The sequence below is a fragment of the Mesoplodon densirostris genome, chromosome 17 (genome assembly GCF_025265405.1).
Source record: "Mesoplodon densirostris isolate mMesDen1 chromosome 17, mMesDen1 primary haplotype, whole genome shotgun sequence".
Lineage (NCBI taxonomy): Eukaryota > Metazoa > Chordata > Mammalia > Artiodactyla > Ziphiidae > Mesoplodon > Mesoplodon densirostris.
This window is the reverse complement of record NC_082677.1, coordinates 51,460,067-51,479,284: the sequence shown is the minus strand read 5'-3', so window position 1 is coordinate 51,479,284 and position 19,218 is coordinate 51,460,067.

Below are 19,218 nucleotides of genomic sequence, written 5' to 3'. Positions count from 1 at the left end.
GATGAATGTCAGTTTGTTGTTTCCACTGTAGTGTTGAATTGCTTATCTAGAGTAAGGCATGGTGGAATTACAGCTTGGGACTTAAAAACATTTTTCCCCCCTGTGGAACTCTTTTCTATTGCCTCAACTTTGCCCTCTACCTTGTTACAAAATATTCTATTTTGTTTTCCTCCCAGACTTCCTTGCCTGAAAGTATTTTAAAACATCATAATATTTCCATGGTTTGTCATTTTTTCATTTTAACTCTGAATTTCAGGACTATTTTTTGGTCTTCAATTAGGTAAATCTATTTTCTTTATTCATTTATATAATGCTAAAGGATTCAACTTGAAGTTTTGCTTTCTTAATAATACATTGTGAAACTACAAGATATAATTCACATTTGATGGATGAGAATATCTCTATCAGAAACCAGTGAGAAATTAAATGAATCAGAAATCTGCTGTTAGTGACGATGTGAAGACCATTACACATTTGTTATAGTTGTTATTTGTTAGTGTAATGTAGACTTTAGAGTTATTATATGTGTCTATGAAAATATTGGCTGAATATGAGAACTGAGCAGAAATCCAAGAAGATAATATGACATGTAAGCCTTATTTATTGTCAGGCACTAATATTCCTGAAGAAATGCTGTTTGAATAATAACCTATCCTGTTCATCACATGCTGACAAGATGCCAGGAGTTGAGAGGGATGCTGGGCATACCATGGTGAACAAGATAAAATCTCTGGCTGGAAGGGCTTGACATCCAGTGGGGAATAACCCATCATGATACTGTGGGATCATTCTATGACAGGAAAGTACAGGAAGACACATGTGAGTTGGAGAGTAATTCAGTTGTAGGGAACAGCAAAGAACTCCTAAAAGAAGTAATGTTAAATCTGACATAGTAGAAATAACTCCAAGATGACCTCCGGGGAATCATGCCTTTGTATAATCCCTTCCCCTTGAGTGAGAGCAAGACCTGTAACTTACTTAACTTACTTCTATCCATAGAATATGGCAAAAGTGATAGGATATTACTCCTGCAATTATATTACATGATATGGCAAAGGTGGAAGGATTTTGCATATGTAATTAAGGCTCCTAATCTGTTAATTTTAAGTTAACCAAAGGGGAGAGTCTCTTGGGTGGGCTGACCTGATCAGGCAAGCTCTTTACAGGAAACTAGAAGTCAGACAGATTTGACACCTGGGTTTGGAGAAGTAGGCTGCCCTGTTGTGAGAGGGTCTGTGAGCGGGCCATATGGCAAAGAATTGTGGGGGCCTCTGGAAGCTGAGAGAGGACGCTGGCTGACAGTCAACAGGAAAGTAAGAACCTCAGTCCTACAACAACAAGGAACTGAATTCTGCCAACAACCATGTGAGCTTGGAAGAAGACTTTGAGCTCCAGAAAGGAATGTAGATTGCAGCCTGGTGACACCCTGAGCAGAGGACCAACTGGACTGAACTCAAGCTTCTGATCCATAGAAACTGTGAGATGGTCAATGCATGTTTTAGACTCCTAAGTTTGTGGTACTTTGTCATGCAGAAAGAGAAAGCTAATACCACTGAGATGTGAACAACGGTACTTAGATGGGGAAAGAATGTTCCAAGATTTTAGTAGAGTGGCTAAAATCACAGACTCTGTAGTCAGGATTAACTCGGCTTCTCCTTTAGCCGTTTGACTCTGAGCAGGTTACATAACCTCTCATTTTTCCTAATCTGTAAATGGACATCGTCATTATCATCACCATCACCATCCTCCTTCTCTTCATATTATCATTATTATCGCCATACTTATCATCACCATGACCCATCATATTCATTTTCTTCACTATCGTCACTCTCAGCATTCTACCTTCATAGCGCTTTTTAGAGGATTAAGTGAACTAAGCTGTTGGATGATTTTAAATAGAAGAGTAGCCTGAACAGAGCCAGGATTCTAACTTAATCTCTTTGACCCTGGGTTCCTGTTATTTTCTAGAATGATCTTCTCAACTATAATTTGTTTTGCATTCTTTATTGTTATTGCTCAGGCTTAACAACATGACAGAGGTGAGTTGAAAATCCAGCTTCACTTTGAGCAAGAAATGAAAGTTTTAAGGCTCAGATTCTTCATATATGAGAATGAGATAACAGTACTAACCTTATAGGGCTGTGAGGATTCAATGAGATAATGAATATGAAATATGTAGCAAAGTACACGCTTAAGAATTTCTTCAATTATTTAAGAAATGTTTATATATATTATTATTTGCAGCTTCATCATTATATACATGACACACACAAATAGTTATATCTACACATGTATAAAAAGCTTCTCTGCATAATGAATAGATTATGGAGGAAAATTATAATCTCTCTAAAGATCATTGAAACTAAGACATATTTTACTTGGTCTGGAATGCTTTAGGTCAGATAAATACTGAAAATTAGTTGGTGGATTAGATGTTCTGAGATTATCTTTCCAATCATTGTTTTTTATTTAAAAAAATCTTCACCCTAATTATTTCCTGGGTTTATAGCTGAGCAGACGGATCTATATCCCTCAGGTCCTTCTTCTCTGATTGTATAATTATTTGTTCTTTGATTTTCAAGGGCTGAATCATTGCTTTCTATTTTTATAGCTCTTTTTTTTTTTCAGAAGAGCTTGCCTGTGAAAAAGTGATGTTTAGTTAGCTGAAACAAGCTTAGTTAGCTGAAAGCAGGCATTTTCACATAATGTGGCTTATTATTACTATAATTTTCTAAACTTGGCTATTGCCACTGCTAGTCCAGAACAAGCTGAAAACTGAAAATGCTGGAAGTTATGATGAGGAATGGGAAAGATTCGTTTTATTTTCTCATTTTGCTATCATAGTCCTGCCCGTGCTGCTCTGCTTGTTTTATTGGCACTTCTGCTTCCTCTTTCTTTCTGCCTCATTGGTACAGTCTATGCTTATTGTTGTCTTACAAATTATCCTTCCACTTGGCATTTGCTGTTGCTAATTGCCTACTAACTTTCTCCCCATTTGAGTAATGAGTGGCAATTTTGCATCCACCTCCACGCAGATATTATGGCTTCTTATCATTATTACACTGCGTCTGTTTCTCTCTAATACTCTATTTGACTTCTATGTATATAATGCCTTTTTTACATGAAGGAAAAAGAAGCCATTGATATTCATAATTATTCCATCTTTTCAAGAGCAAGGCAAAAAAGGTATATTCAATGCATTCTGTATAGCAATTTAGATTAGGGAACTGAATTACAGTTACTAACATTTTCAATAGAGTTTGAAAATTGTGCAGTTGTACAAACATATCAGAGCCTGTTTATCACTTGTGTCAGGGCAGGGATCTGAAGTCTGTATTTGCTTTAGAAGAACCGTTTGAGATTCCTGAGTGCCTGCTGTGAGCTGACAATTGATTTGGGACCCCTTTATTGGTCATCAAGTGGCTCATTTTAAACTCTCCACAGCTGTGCCCACTGACAAGTGGATAGTACCCCCTTTTCAGGCATAGTTTGGACCCCTGAGAACCACAAGACAAAAAGCAATAGAGGGCAGTGTTCTTCTGCTATAGGAAGATTACAGAGAACATGATAAAATTATCAGTGTGTGGCTTATTTGAATAGGCATTTCTACCCACATTCACCTGGTTTTGGATAGGAGAGTCCATAGGCATCCTCCAAAGGGCAGCCGATTGTTCCTGTCATCACTACTGACAATGTTGCTAGTTTAAGATCTCTCTCCTGAACTGAAATTATCTCCCACTTCTCTTAACTCCAGGCTCATCCCTTTCTGATCGACCCTTCATACTGCTGCCAGAAATTTCTATTTTAAACAGAAATCTGACTATGTCACCCCCAGGCTTCAAAACCCTTGCCATCTCCCAACTGTAAATAGGAGATAATGGTTAAGATCAGAGGCTTTGGAGCAAGGGAAACATGGCTGGATAAACTTTGAACAGCTGTTCTATTTGAGCCTCAGCTTCCTTCCCTAAAATGGGGGTAATGATGCTTACTGTGCAGGATTTCTGTAAGGATTAGAAATAACATGTGAAATGCTCAGTGGAGCCCCTTACACAAAGTGGGCTTTCAAGAAATTCTAGCTCTTAGCTATTCTTTTTTCATAGATATTATTGATTTAAAGTCAGTATTCCTTTCAGAAAAAGGGAAAGCATCAGGAGAGACATGTAGTTTGGTCTCTTCCTCCAATCCATCAAAACTTATTGTGATTCAATTGTAAAGCAACTGTAATTTAGTGCTCTCTTTCTTCATGTGCCAGGTTATTTTATATTCAAGTGATCATGACTATTAGAAGAAGATTCCATTTTGAGAATCTGATTTCAGGGGGTTGACAGAAATGTCAACATAACATGACCAAAAAGAGTTACATAAACAATCAGATCAAAGAGACTCAGCCAGAAGAGAATCACATTCAGAGCAAGAGAGGAAAATGTTCAGAGGAAAATTAAAGAGGCTGACAACAAATTAAATATCATTGGCAAGAACATTTTTATCTGGTGCAAGATGCTTTGTGGGTTCTGATTCTTCTTTTGAAAATTCTCGCTCTTATTAATCTCTTTGCGTTTGCTGCTCTTCTGCCTGGGATGCACCCCAGAGTCTACCCACAATAACATCGTTGCTCATTTCACATTTCACATCCCCTAGCTGGGCCTTCTTTCATGGCCCCATCTTAAGGAGCTGCCGCTGATTACACCTGTTTGTCTTTACTGCCTTTACATTGTTTTTCTACATGGCACTTTTCACTACTATGAAATATTTGTGTACCATCTGCTTCCCCCACTAAAATGTACACCACCCAAGGGCAGAGTGCTATAGACTAGACTGAATGTTTGTGTCCTCTCAAAATTCATATGTTGAAACCTAAACCCAAATGTGACGGCATTTGGAGGTGGGACCTTTGGGAGGCTCTTGGGTCATGAGGATGGAACCCTCGTGAATGGGATTAGTGCCCTAATAAAAGAGACTCCTAGAGAGTTCTCTCATTCTGCTGCCATGTGAGGACACAGAAAGAAGACAGCTGTCTATGAAACAGGAAGTGGACCCTCACCAGACACCAAACCTGCCAGCACCCTGATCTTAGACTTCCAAGCCTCCAGAACTGTAAGAAATTAATATCTCTTGTTTATAAGCCACCAGACTATGATATTCTGTTATAGTGCTTGAATGGACTTAGACATAGGGGCTTTGTGTTATTCAGAGTTATACCCCTGGTACCTGGAATAGAGCTGGATACCACAGTGAGTATACAGATACTTGTAGGATGAGTAGGTGGATTGTAAGTTTAATGTTCACATTCCCAAGAAGAAATGTTTTAAATGCCTTCTCCAACTTTGTAAATTGTCAAACCAATTTCTCATATATCAAGACTTCTTCCTAAATAACTCCTAAATAAGGGGGAGCTGCTTGGGCACCTGTCTTCTCTGCATGTAATGTATGAAATTTGTTTAGTGCAGTTATTGGCATATAGTGTTTATTAAGTACTACTAGTAATTATTATAAGTATGATAGATTAAAAATGAGATTTCTACTCAAGAGTGTAGTCTGCATTACAACAGCATGAGTATACTGCTCACAAAGGAGTCTCTGACCATCACTTTTCTATCAGACTTGAAAGCCCACACTGGAATTTATTAGTGTGAGCAATAGGAGGGGGGTGAACAGTGAGGGCGCTATTGTCAGCACCGGTAGAAGCTGCATTGAGTAACAACACCAGCGGAGCCTTACAGCCACCACTCCTGAGGTCCTTTCATGCTCTGAAATTCGGAGCACTTCCATCTGGTAGAATTTTCAAAGTTCTTCCCTATGTTTCCCCATCACCCATGTCAGACAGTTCCCAGCTGCACCCTGTAAGAGGCATGAAGAGGCAGGAGACATGGCTTCCTGATTTAGTTCTGCCACTTTGTGCTCTTAATTAAACACCACTTAATCTTCTGGTACCTTAATTTCCTCATCTATAAATGGGAATAATGCTAGCTGCCCTATAGTAGCTCAGACAAATGTCGTGAAAAAGAAAACAAATGGTGGCACAAAAATATATTGACACATGTAAGCACAAGACTTTTTAAAAAGCAACATTTAGCACAGTGTATGTGCCCCTCTCTTGCATCACCAATAGAGACAAAGAAAGAAAAAAAAAACCTCTGCCATCATTTCAAAAGGCAGTCCTAACTACATCAAGAACATTCAAGAACTGTATCCTGTGTTAAATATTAGCTCTACTGGCAGAGTCTTCAAACTGTCATTTGATATCTCTTTTAAAAGTATAAATATGAATGACAAATTACAAAAAAAATAAGAATAGGACCAAAAGAAGAAACAAAAGAAAAGAGACTCTGTGAGTATATACGTCTCAATTTGGGTGTATGCTAGCTAAAAAATCAACCAAAAGCATTCCTGTTTATAAGATGTGTCATCCTTTTTTCTTTTTCCATCTCCTCTCTCTTCTTGATTTCTCTACAGATTTTCTAAACTTTGCAGAGGCTCTTTTTGCATATTAAACTTAAGTCAGCTTCAAACACAAGCATAAACAACCCTGCTAAAACATTTTGTTCAACGAAGTATAAAGTATATGACTTACCACATTACTAGTTTTTGCAAAAAGCTATTATGTAAATATACAGGCTTATATGAGCTTAAATAGTCTGAGGCAAGGATGCAAAGAAAGGCAATACATACACATATATGGAAGCAATGCTCACTCTGCCTGGTTTTAACAGACAATTGCATACCCTCACTTAAAGGGCAAAGAAGAAGCCATAAGTCTATTTTAGTGACTCCATTCTGAAATGGTGCACTTATTCCTTTTATTACATTTTCAAATAAATACATATGGGACCCGTCAGATGTCAACAGTGGCTCAGAAAGGAGTCTGAATTAGTCACACTGGCACACAGGGCTCAGGAACAATGAACGGTGCTCTGGAAGACCCTTGAATACAAGCCTATTTGCCTCTTAATCCAAATGAATAATTAATGATAATTATCATGCTGCAGTTATTATCTGTGATAATAATATATCCGTAAGGTGAATAAATTCAATCTGCTACTATGCAGAAATGGCAACTCATAATATTCTTAAGAAATACAGATATAATTATCAGTATTAATGGTCAAGGAAAAAAAAATTTTATATAAGGAATTACGGCAAAAGGTCTAAAGTAAGGTGGAAAAGAATCCTTCTGATAATATTTCTTCCATTGCCATCACCGCCGGGGGCCTGCTGTAGTGATGTTGAGGTTCCTACTTTTGTGGGTAGGTTCCATTTAAGTAAAGGCTTTGCTATGCACTTGTGCACTGCAATCTGCCCATAACATTTCCATTATCGCCTTTTAGAAAACGACTCCGGTTACGTTTAAGATCCTGTAAAAGGGCATGTGAAGCATGTTAGGACAGGTGGGGCTGCTTGGGGCACCAACTTGACAATTTAACACTTAAAAGGGAAAGAAGCAAAAAGCCAAATCAAATAAAATGTCAAGTGTCTGGTTATTTGACTAGGGGTGGAGGTGGGACAGTGCTGACTGACGGCAGTTGTTGGTAGTGGTTGTTGTGTTTTGAAATGCTCTAATGGCTTAGAGGTAACCAGTGAAAGGGCCCTACTCCTTCCTTCTAGCTGTCATCCTCATGGGAAGGCAAGCTGCTTGGTTGGCCATCATTTTATGTGTGTCTGTGTGGGCGTGCAGTCACGGATGTACACGCACTCACACACATATCCTTTTTGGAAAAGTTAGGACTATTGAGATATACTTTACATAAGTTAAATTTAAAATTTACTTTTTTTTTTTTTTTTTTTTTTGCGGTACACGGGCCTCTCACTGTTGTGGCCTCTCCCGTTGCGGAGCACAGCCTCCGGACGCGCAGGCTCAGCGGCCATGGCTCACGGGCCCAGCCGCTCCGCGGCATGTGGGATCTTCCCGGACCGGGGCACGAACCCATGTCCCCTGAATCGGCAGGCGGACTCTCAACCACTGAGCCACCAGGGAAGCCCAAGATTTCAGATTTTCATGTAACATATTTCATGTACTTCCTCATTACTGATTAGTTAAGCAGATGGGAAAAATTATTAAACCCACTATTTACAACAGTGTTTAAAAGTCTCTCTTTTTCTCTTTTTGTACTATTTCTAAGTTCTCCTCTATTCATTTGGTCTTTCTTTGAATAGTTTTCTCAGGGGTTCTAAAGTTTATCTGGTTTCCATCTTCCAAAAACAAAAGTTTATCTTTGTAAAATCAGATTTTTTTGTCTTTTCTCTTTTAAATGTTTAAAAGTAGAAGTATTAAGAAGTTTGGGAACATCAAAAGTTAATTTGTTGTCCCATTGAAAAGAAAAAATACACAGTATCTTTTAGAGATACCCTGATGAGCTACTTATGTTCTGTTTTTACTTCTTTTGAGAAAAAAAAAAAAAATCCCAGAGTAGGAATGCTTATTAGATGTTGGGGAGGGAATAACAAGTTTACAGGAGTTCATTTTCTTGAGACCTTTGCTCTTAACAATGAAAAAAAAAGAAAGATTTAAAAATTTCTATAGGAAAGACTCCAGGTGATGTAAAGTTATATCACATTTTTTTTTCCAGCTCTGTCCTGTTTGTGCCATTATGAATTTACTTCACTAAAGTGACTCAACAGTGTTGGGAGGAGAAAAATGTAATTAGAACACAGAAAATCTGACTGATTTTCTTTAAACAAGTGTACATATGTTTTCTAGTTCAAGACAAACTTTAAGTTCTTATTGAGCCTAACAAAATTAAGAATTCATTTCAGAATTGTAGATAATAAAATTTCAATATTGTGGTGTTTTTCAATTGAAGAGCCCCCAAAGCTAAGATAGGGTATTGGGTAGCTGATATTTAAATATCAGCTTTACTGGAGAAAAATTGCTTTTCTCTAAAATGTTTGAATAATTGATAAATCAGTATAGAATCACAGATAATCAAGAATTGACTGAAATAGAGAACTTAAAAAAATATCTTACCTATTCCTTTCTTAGGTGCAGAGAAATGAAAAGTTATCTTATTTTGAAAGATTTTCAAAAGTGAGTCCTTAATCCAGTTCATTGTTTGAATCAATTATTTGATAACACTCAAAGCTAGAAAATGTCTGAGTCCAATGCCCTATGCTTTATACATGGCTTCGATTCCATTCTTCCATGGCCACTGTACTCTGTGTGGGAGGCTTTTACACACCAGAGGACAATAATTAAACCTCCCCGAGCACTTTAATCATCTTGGTGGCAGCGTTCTGAACCTGCCCTGAATTCTTCATTTCCCCGCCTTATATTAGAGGCTGTGTATGTTGATAAAAGTCTGACTAGAACTGATTAATATGGAGAAAGTGATGCTTTTGTGCATTCTAATATTCAGATTGCTTTGTAAACATTGCAGTGTCATGTTATTAACTTACTCCTAGATTATTACTTACTGTGAGCTTCTGATCATTTCTTCCCTGCTATTACTTAGTAAGTTTTTTCCAGCTTATATTTTTGCACTTTGAAATTCCTTATTGGTTTCTCTCCTCTTCTTCACTCAGAGGTGGGATCCTATCCTTTGGAGTGATGGAAGATGCTATAATCTGAATGTATGTGTCTCCCCAGTATTCACGTTAGATCCTAACACCCAATGTGATGGTGTTAGGAAGTGGGGACTTTGGGAGGTAATTAGGTCGTGAGGGTGAGGCCCTCATAAATGATTAGTGTTCCTATAAAACAGGCCCCTAACAGTACTCCCTAGCTCCTTCCTTCATGTGAGGATACAACAGTAAGTCCTCAGCTCAGAAGAGAGCCCTCACTTGACTATACTGACATCCTCATCTTGGACTTCCAGCCTCCAGAACTGTGAAAAATTAATTTTTGTTGTTTATAAATCACCTAATCCATGGTGTTTTGTTAGCAGTCCAAACAGACTAAAGCAGAAGGACTTGGTGAGTTGACAGAACTTTCTGTGTGTGTGTAATCTTTCTGTTATTCAAAGACACAACATGAGAATTAAAAACTAAAAAGGCTGGAAGCATTCCAGAAAACACTGAGAGGCTTTGAGAGTAGTGAGAAGGAACCAGTGCCACAGATAGCTGTCCAGGCTGTCCATAGACAGTCTACAAACACAAGTAGAAGGTGGGGGTTTTCCATTTGTGATGGAGGAATTTAGGATTCTGGTTGCTTATAGCAGACAGATTTAAGACAGGTAACTAACTGGGTGGATAACTAACTGGGTGGTTCAAGTTCTTCTTTATACTCTTAGATACTTTTTAAATTGTAATTTAAAAAATAATTAATTAACTAATTAATTTATTTTTGACTGTGTTGGGTCTTCGTTGCTGCACCTGGACATACTCTAGTTGAGGCAAGCGGGGGCTACTCTTCGTTGCGTTGCGTGGGCTTATTGCGGTGGCTTCTCTTGTTACGGAGCATGGGCTCTAGGTGCACAGGCTTCAGTAGTTGCAGCATGTGGGCTCAGTAGTTGTTGCTTGTGGGCTCTAGAGAGCAGGCTCACTAGTTGTGGCGCACGGGCTTAGTTGCTCCACGGTATGTGGGATCTTCCTGGACCAGGGCTTGAACCCGTGTCCTCTGCATTGGCAGGCAGGTTCTTAACCACTGTGCCACCAGGGAAGTCCCTAAATTGTAATTTCTATGACTATAAAGTATTATAACTTATGGTCCAGACATTGGTCTGTGAAGAATACATACTCCAAGTAAATATTGAAAATAAATGATATCAATGACATTTAAAAATTTATCTGGGAAAACGTATGCTACCTCTTAAATCTAAATATTCTGTTGGTCTGAGAAATGGAGTCTTTTGAAAATTTGCAAAAAATATTTTGTATGAGGTTAAAGCAATAATTGTCATACCCAGGTGTTTTCATAAACTGGCCTCTTCATAACCAGATACTAAGTGCTGCCTGACATATGTAGAGATGAAACTGTTGTGATAATGACAATCCAGGGTTTTATGCTTTGAGGTTATGGATTTACTGTGATTTACTCATGTCCTCTTAGTTGGGAGAGTTCATTTGTGATCAAACAAACCTCTAAAATATCTGACCAAAGTTAGTGGAGCAGTTGTAGATGTGAAACAAACTAAATACATTGGGATGAAATGTAGAAGTTTATGGAACCTTTTTCATTTAAAATTCTATGGGAAGACTTTTTGATTTGCAATCCCTTTTTGAAGACCCCTGGATCTATTACCTAATTGGGTACATTAAAAAATGTATATACAGACACACATACCACACTTACAAGCATATAATTGCCACATATTTTGATAACAGGAGATGGTCTGGTGTGTGGCACTGTAGCACGTACTCAAAGGGCCATGCCATGTTTTTGTGTGTAATGGCCAGAGCAAGATGGCCTAGTTTTGATTTCCACCATGGTTGTCCTGAGTCAAAACTGTGTGGTAACTGATTTGTATTTAGCTCCTTCTGTCCTCCTTTCCTGACTCCCTTCCTTTCATCCACTCAACCCTGTGGTTCTCAGTTACTTAGTATTCTCAAGCTGTTTACTGGTTGCTTAGAATCTTCCACTAAAGGATCACCACTCGGTCTGCCCTCCTTCCCAGGGCCCTATATGCCACCTCTTTTCCTCTGTCCCATCCGAAAGATCGGCCCTGTGCCCCATTCTCACTATTCTTAGAGGGTGAGAGCTAACATAAGTTTGTAAAAATGTGAGCCATCAAATTCTTCACCTACAGGGATTTAGTACTGTGGGAGTTTAGATACTCTTGCAGGATTGATGGGGGAGATAGTTTGGAGTTAGAGAGCGATCTGACTTTGTATGTTTGTTATGCCTGTGAATCCAAATACTTCCTTAACACATCTGGTGTAACTCAGAAGTATGGCTGGGAGGAAAGCAGGAAGGGCAATTGATTTCCCAGAGACCATGGAGCTCCCTCCCTCAAATGGTGCTTTTCAAAAACATTTTCAATGTTAATATTCATTGACATGGTGATTTTTATTACCATGATTAAAAGACTAGAGAAAGCAGAGTAATAGAGAATGAAGTCAACAGGCTGTAGAGGGTCAGTGTTCTTGCTTCCTCACCAGCCAGGTGGTCCCACGCCTCCTGGCCTCCCCCCTGAGGCTGGCTCCCCCTGGTGTTAGAACCTGGAATCGGTTCTAGACTAACCCTGTTCCCATACAACTGAAGAGAGCTTGGGAACCCCTTGTGGCTTCGAGACCATTTATGTCTGGCATTCGCCAGTTTGGGGGGAAAAGTCACTGACTAGGAATGGTTACCTTTCAATGTATTTGTTTGGCAGAGTTTGATCTCTACTGACAGAGAAAAACATTTTTAAGCTTTATCCCGTTACTGAGGAACTATTAATTTTGTTTTTTGTTTTATTTTTAATTTTATTTTGGCTGCACCATGCAGCATGTGGGATCTTAGTTCTCCCACCGGGGATCAAACCCGTGCTCCCCTGCAGTGGAAGCACGGAGTCTTAACCACTGGACCACCTGGGAAGTACCAGGAACTATTAATTTTGAAAGGAAGATGGGATCTCTGGATAATTCTGGATCTGGATACTCATTTAACAAATTTTAACTGAGCACCTGTTGAGTTAATGTCCTAAAGATAGAAGTGAGCAAAAGAGGCACAGGCATTTAAGAAGCTTATACTTTAGAGGCACAAAAGTCCTTTGTAAAATTTAAATCACTATACAAATTAGTTATTGGTTATAATTTACTATAAATACTCATCCAATCAATATTTAATAAGCACCTGCTGTTTTCTAAGCACTGGGGATACTGGAGAATATAAAGGTGCATGAAATATAGTCTCTGCGCTTGAAGGAGTTTATAATATGGGATCAACAGTTATTTAAAAAAATAGCCACAATGCCAGGAATTAAACTCCATAAGGTACAAAGTGCTTCAGGTTCGTTAAGAAAGGCACTCGCTGCTAAATACTTGTGAAGGTCTAGGCAGGCCTCTGGTATTTAATTTGGATTTGAAGGATGATAGAGAATCTGTAAGGTAGAAAACATCTGAGTAGATGGTACATGTAGAAATTTGAGGGCAGGGATATCCGAGGTTGAAGGGAATTTCCACGGTCTGGACTGCTGTGAATTTTATCATGTATGAGAGCAGATGAGAATAACTTTGCACATGAGACTCACCAACTACATAATTCTCCTTCAATTAACTCAGTGGGCCAGTTCTCTTCCTTCATATCTGAGCTGATTCTGGTCATAAATCCTTGGCCTTCACAGGTAGCTTGCTTACTCTGCTTACTAAAATATCAACAATATCGTTCCATTTGTGTAAAATGTCTCTCTTTCAAAATGTGTCAACAGATCAAGTATAGTGCAGCAGTAATGTGTCATAAATAATGTACAATAAAATAAACAAAATAGAAAATATTTATATTAATGTAATATGAAATTCTCCCTTAAGAAAATAGATGTTATCAACTGGTCAGTTTCTCAAAATGCCCAAGGTACATAAGTACTTGTATGCCCTTAAGTATAGCAATTTTATCTCTATATAATCTTCTTTAAATATAGATCCTGAAATCCCAGCTATGTTCCCTTTCTACACCATTATTCCTTGGAGGTCTGATATAGAAATCCAAGGGTACATTTAGCTCAGAAAATTGAAAAAATCCCATGCGTTGGCACATTGACACTCCACCTAGCAAATTATGATGGGTTGGTGAATGTGAATTCAAGTTATTACAGAGAAGTGTCTGCAGAGATTTGCAATCTATTTTGGTGGCCCTGAATGTCACACTTCCTTCCCTTTAGAAAAAAATAATCCTGTCTTTCAACAACCATAAAATTCTGGTCTTTAACATTCTGTGATCTTGTGACTTTGTACTTGGCACAATTGGAGTTTTCCATTTCTTCTCTTAAGCTACAGTCTTTACCCTACATTTCTTCAAACTCACAGTCTCTGAGTCTTTGTCATTGATATTCTCTCCTCGTAACCCTCTTCCACTTCGTCATTATGACCCTGTCACTCCGGCACTTTTTTACGTACAGTTTGCCCCATAAGATCCCCTAATTTCTCTTTGTCCATATTTTCCCCCTCATTTCCCTTTCTTTCTCATGGTTTCATAGACCCTGAACTCCTCTGCTTTCTCATCATCCACTAATTAGCATGTCTCCATGGCAACAGACAGTTGCAGAGCGGGAATCATTCTCTGTACCAGCTACTGCTGAGTAACCTCTGGGCCTAGCAAGGAGGGGCCTTGACCTGCTTAAGATAGGAAGACTTTTCTCTTCTTGGCAGGAGAGGATCCATATATTTCAGAGAAGGCCCTGTTTCCTAGGGGAAAGAATAAGTCCATTTGGTTGAAAAGGAGTGTACACTTGGATTCAGGAATGCAAAATCAAAGTATGGAATAAACTAAGAAGATATTGAAGAAGACGTAGGAAAAATATCTAATGCTGATGCTCTGCTTTTGGTTTGTAAAGATCAGCAGTGCTTTGATCTGGAAATGGCTATGAAGCAACTGGTAGCAAATATTTAGTATCATTTACGTTCTAATTTTACACGTATGATTCAATAAGTGTGTGCCATGGGACTGAATCTAAGACACAAAACCCCGCTACTCTCAGCTTTAAGAGGTTTATTTATCATTATTTTAAAATTTCACTATTTTAAGCTATTTATCAACTCATAATTATATATTTTCTAAGCAACTGTAATGGCATTAATTATTGTAGGGGTTTACTGTTGCAGTTTTTTTGGGGGGATAGGTGATATAGCATTATACAGTGCATGTAAAATTTTCTATGGCTAAGAGTCTAGGAAAGATATTAGTTATAATTTATTGAGCACCTATTATGAATTAAACACTTTATGAAGTAATTTGCATATATTTTCTCTAAACCTCATGACAGTGTTTCAAGGTAAGATACTGTTATTTCTGTTTTGTGTATGCAGTTGAGATTCACAAAGATTAAGTAATGTTCCTGAGTTCAAAAAATTAGTCAGAGCCTGGAACAGGACTACCAGATACCTGAAACCAAGTCTGTGTACAGATACTCATTACCTGTACATTCCCACATAAAGATGTTTGGATGAGGACTAGAAAGCTACATAGATGCAAAAGTGTAGACTCCTGTTTTCGCAGAAAAATCTTGATTAGTAAGAAAGAGAGGCTGAATTTCGAGGTCTCCCATGTTGGAAACTGTAGTAGCTGAGAGGATAAAGATTCAAAGCAGCAGGTGATTTTACTGGATGTCAGGGAATGACATGTTTTATCAACATGTGGAAACTAGAAGAGTAGGAATTTATTGCTTGAAAGCATGCTGGTCATGACGTAAGCTTGGGTAAACTGGCTGGAAGCATTTGTCCCCTGACCTATAAATGTGGGCATGACGTGGCGATCCTGGAACACTGCTCTTGCTGGTGAGTGGGGATGGAGAACTTGCATTTGCTGGAAGGGTGCTCACCTTTCATCCTCTTCATTCCTCAACGTTTATAATGAAAAACATTCTTTTTTCAAATTTGAATGAGACGTTACCAATTGGTACACTGCATTTCATCAGCCAAAGATCAACTAACATCTCAAACTTGATTGAAACCCTGAAGACTGTACTCTTTATTCAGCCTATGAGCAAATGTCTGACATCTAAGGCAGAAAAACACACTTGTTGATTGACTTCTACATGCCAATTACGGAGCAAAGTGCTTCTGTATGCAGTTGGTGGTGGCTGTGAGGGTACTCCTCTCTGATTTTCTTTAGCAGGGAGTGTAATTATCTGACCCCAGCTGCTGGGCTCTGAAATGCATGGAGGCCTAAATGTTTCTGGTCAGCAGTTCTAATGTGTGCGTGTGTGCAGTGGAGTTGGGGTTTCTCAAGGGCCAGCTGAGAGTCCTGTAATTCAACTCAGTTCTAACACGGTCTACTTGGAGATAGTGTCAGAGCCCACAGGTTGAGGGCTCACTCCTTCAGAGCTGCCCCCGCCTTCAGATGCCAGTCGAAAGCCCAGGTTGTTAACCTTACTTCTGACCTAATAGCTATAAATGAGAGGTTCCAATGACCCCACATCCTTGGGTTGGATTAATTTGCTAGAGTGGCTCACAGATCTCAGAGAAACATTTTACTTACTAGATTATCAGTTCATTATAAAAGGATGTAACTCAGGAACAGCCAGGTGGAAGAGATGCATAGGGCAAGGGATGGGGAAAGGGCATGGAGCTTCCATGCCTTCTCCCAGTGTACCACTCTCCTGGCACCTCCATGTGTTCACCAACTCAGAAACTCTCTGAACCCCAGCTTTTGGGGTTTTTATGGAGGCTTCATCACATAGGCACGGCTGATTAAATCATTAGCCGTTGGCGATTGATCTCAATTTCCAGCCCCTTTCTCGTCCTGGGTGAGTGGGACTGAAACGTCCAACCTTCTAATCCCAAGGTTGGTTGGAACCATCCTTAGATGACCTAGGGGCATTGCAAAGGTCACCTCATTAACATAACAAAAAACACCTTTAGGCCTTTATTGCTTAGGAAATTCCAAGGCTTTTGGGAGCTCTGTGCCAGAAATGAGACAAAGACCAAATACATATTTCTTATCATAAATCACAGTATCACAAGGCCACACTTCCACAGGCTGCTCCTATCCAGTGGCTGAGTATGGCATGGATGTCAAGGCATATCTGTTTCTGGGAGAAGAAGTGTTCTCTGAAGAGCCACTGAAGCTTGAGTACTTCTTGCTGTACTTGCTGAGCTCCCATTGGTCTTGCTGAGCTTTCTTAGACCTACAATCAAGACTCTTCCACCCAACCTTCCTTCTCTTCCCACTCTCCTTCAGGTGCCAGACAGCACTGTGGTCTGAAGGCTTTTCCTACCTTCCCCGTTCCCTCCTCAGGCTACCCTGAGATGTTTCCCTTACTGAACTTCCCTGATGCCTGCTTCTTGGAGAATCTACATCAGCACACTGTCTAATTTAATCTTCCCAATCTTATGAGCTATTTATGATGATAAGAAATAGAGTCTCAGGCCATCATCAAAAACATCTATAAATAATAAATGCTGGAAAGGGCGTGGAGAAAAGGGAGCCCTCCTACACTGTGGGTGGGACTGTAAATTGATGCAGCCACTATGGAGAACAGTATGGAGGGTCCTTAAAAAACTAAAAATAGAGTTGCCGTAAGATCTTGCAATCCCACTCCTGGGCATATATTTAAAGAAAACTCTAATTCAAAAAGATACATGCACCCTAATGTTCATAGGCAGCACTATTTACAATAGCCAAGACATGGAAGCAACCTAAATGTCCATCAACAGACGAATGGATAAAGAAGATGTGGTTTATATATCCAAAATGGTATATTACTCAGCTGTGAAAAAGAATGAAATATTGCCATTTGTAGCAACATGGATGGACCTAGAAATTGTCATACTGAGTGAAGTAAGTCAGATAGAGAAGGACAAATATATGATGTTGCTTATATGTACAATCTAACAAATGATATGAATGAACTTATTTTCAAAACAGAAACAGACTCACAGACATAGCAAACAAGCTTATGGTTACCAAAGGGGAAAGGGAGAGGGAGGGATAAATTAAGAGTTTGGGATTAGCAGATACAAACTGCTATATATAAAATAGATAACAGCAAGGACCTACTGTATGGCACAGGGAACTATATTCAATATCTTGTAATAAACTATCATGGAAAAGAATCTGAAAAAGAATACACACACACACACACACATATATCAAAAACTGATTCACTTTGCTGTTCATAAGAAACTAACACAACATTGTGAATTAACTACACTTCAATTAAAAAAAAAAGAAAAAAGAAATAGAGCTTCAGGGAGTTTGAAATACTGACACTCAGGTCACCCAGCTAATAATGGCAGGCTTCAAACCCAGCTGTTTGCTCCCATGGACTGTTGACTCTTCCCACTATACCACACTGCCTAGGATGTCTTATTGTAGCCACCACTACCTTATGTGCTACTTTGCCTGTTGACAAGTCCTATGGTAAAAGCAGGAGAAGGTAAAAATTACCCTAAAGCTCCCTGACAAAAGAAAAACAAAAGATCAGGAAGGCAAACTGCTAATATAAAATGTGCACTCTTTTTTTATGGTAACTTAGACTTTAAGCTTTCTCATATGTGTCATTGACAGGGAGCTGTCTGTTTACATGAATATGTTGTTTTTCTTTTTTTCCGCTAATGCCCCTTTTAGGTAAATCAGAGCTGCAGGTGCTGTATCTGATTTTCAGAGATAATGTGAATTTGTGACATTCCCTGTGGAGCTTGAGGTCTAGGAACCAAGAGCATTACGTTTTTAAGTGCTAGAGTGATATGTCTGAAAGTCTTAGCATTGTTTAAGAGGCAGCTCTTCTTATTTGGATCAGGAAGCGATGAGAGTTTTCCAAAGGTGAGAAGGTCTTCCTCGCCTGAATAAAGGCTGAGTACAGAGTGGAGCTGCAGGCTGCTTGTTTTACTGTGGAGGCCAGCAGCCAAAGCCAAAGTAGCCAGCCTCAGGGAAGCAACTGCAACCGATTCTGATGAACAAATGGAGAACCCAGTGGGGAAGTATAGAAAACAAAGGGAGACTTTTACTTTTTTTTACACCCTCCCTGCCTTTTTCATTTAGGCCAAAAAAGTACAAGTTACTGCAATTAATTCCCAAACCTGGTGAAGGTTCAAGAGGACAGGGAGCCTGAGGACCTTCACCTGAATGGCTTTTTTTTTTTTTTTTGCGGTACGCGGGCCTCTCACTGTTGTGGCCTCTCCCGTTGCGGAGAACAGGCTCCGGATGCACAGGCCCAGCCGCTCCGCGGCACGTGGGATCCTCCTGGACCGGGGCACGAACCCGTGTCCCCTGCATCGGCAGGCGGACTCTCAACCACTGCGCCACCAGGGAAGCCCCTGAATGGCTTCTTGAAAGATGCTGTATCTGAGGCCTTTGGTGCTGGGAGAACACTGACTTGTCTCCCTCTTTACTTTGCGGGGAATCCTGTTTTTGACTGAGGAAACTTCATCCTTCTCAGAGCTGTGCCGCTGGCATTGCAGGTGGGACAAGCTGATGTACACACTCCTGCTGCTGAGCCATTCTCTCTGTTTCTGAGGGCTCCAAACAAAGGGCAGGCATCTGACCATCATCTGATTCATTTCGCCAGATGAGTCTCCCACAGTCTTAGCTCTGAGGTGGAGGCCCTCACTGTTGGCCTTATTCTGCCTCAACATTCCTGTTAACTGGATAGTGTCCTGCTTACCTCTCCAGCCTCGTCTCCCATAGCTTCTTCACATCAAGATAGAGTG